Raw genomic sequence first — 1,784 nt, forward strand, 5'->3', positions numbered from 1 at the left:
TCGCTCCTCTCGCTCCTCGTGGCGCTGGCTCTTATCCGGTGTAATCAGCCTAACGGTAAGCCGCGCTACTCTCGCCTATGGGAATCGGCCGGCTAAAGGTCGAGTGCGCGGAAAGTATTTCATACGTTGACTTCCTCGGCGAGGGTCGGAGGATCGTTGGGAATTTTCTTATTTTCTTTGGAGCCGTAGACAGACAGACAGACAGAGAGAGAGAGAGAGAGAGAGAGAGAGAGAGAAATAGCGAACGGCTCGTATCGTTCACGGTCTACTTTGCATGCGCGCATCGCCCAACATTTGCCTCATGCATAGCGACTCCCTGGCATTTCCTCTCCTGCCGATCATATTTTCGACATTTTATCCTCGCGCTGGTTTTGCTTGCTCTTGTCCCTCTCCCCACCACCGCCGACCGACAACTCCAGCTTGTGCACCGGGCTTTATCTTGAAAGGCTCTCGAAACGCGGTAGCAACGGGTACGCGACTTCGTGCGGCCGAATGTAATTTACTTGTAGCTCGAATCCTATAGGGACATTGCGATTATTATTGCGGGCTTGGAGTACGAAGGCTGAAGGAAAACTTGACGCTCTCTCGGGACGGTCGAGTGCCGATTATAAATTGGTTCCAATGGTCGGCATATATTACGTTCGACGTAAGCGCTATTCGAATGGTCTCGAGCACTTTAGTTGGAGTGCGCGACTAGTTTTGATTAATTGGCCCATCGAAACGTAACGTCTGCGCTTTCAATCGTACTGAATTTGATTAGAGAATGAAAATACTTTACGCTCTTCAACCATTACTATTTTTCATTCTACATTACCAAACTTAACTAGCCTTTATTCCGTCCCCTTATCATTATCATTATCATTATCATTATCATTATCATTATCATTATCATTATCATCGTCAACGCTGTTATAATTATTGTCATCATTATTATCATTATCATTATTAGCATTATCGTTGTTATTGTTGTTGTTTGTTGTTGTTGTTACGCGTATTGCCTATTATACATATGCAAGTATTGAATAGTTGCGTTGGTGGATAATAACAGACCGAAAATTATGAGCGTTTGTACTGCGGAGCGTCATTCTTATTTATACATCGATGAACATTGATCACTAAAGTATAAAATATGGCGCAATCTTGACGAATGATCGGAGTTTGTACTCGTACAATAAACGCCGATGACATTGGTCTTCTTTCCTCCCGATCAGACGTCGGTATAGAGTAGAAAATCTTTTCTGCCGAGCTATTCGATGTGAATCATCGGTGTTTAAGATTCAGATCAATGCAACATACCCGTGGGGTAAGTAATATCCCATTTATTTAAGATAATTTCCTTCGGAAATCATTTGTAATTATACCTTTTATAATGTAAATGCATATGCACTATAAGTCTCTAAAATAAGTAGGAACATTATAAAAATATAACAACTTTATTAACAATATTCATTAAAATTTTTATAAAACGATTTATAAAAGCTTTTTCTTTTTGTTATCGATATATCTATAAAATCTCAAATATCTCATAATAATAACGAATAAGTAAGCAGTAATGATTAATGTATAAAACACAAATGTATTTATATTTTACGTTTCTACGTAGTTTTTGATTACGTAAAAGTTAATGAAAAGTATGTGCGCACGCATGTCTTTTATAACGTTAATTCATAAAATTTGTTAAAACATAATAAGAAACTTGTATTAAAACGTAATAACTATACTATAAAATGTGTTATAAAAAATATTTTTTTTTTTAAAAAAAAAGTATTCTTTTAATACATAAA

Source organism: Ceratosolen solmsi, unplaced genomic scaffold (genome assembly GCF_000503995.2).
Source record: "Ceratosolen solmsi marchali unplaced genomic scaffold, CerSol_1.0 scaffold47, whole genome shotgun sequence".
Classification (NCBI taxonomy): domain Eukaryota; kingdom Metazoa; phylum Arthropoda; class Insecta; order Hymenoptera; family Agaonidae; genus Ceratosolen; species Ceratosolen solmsi.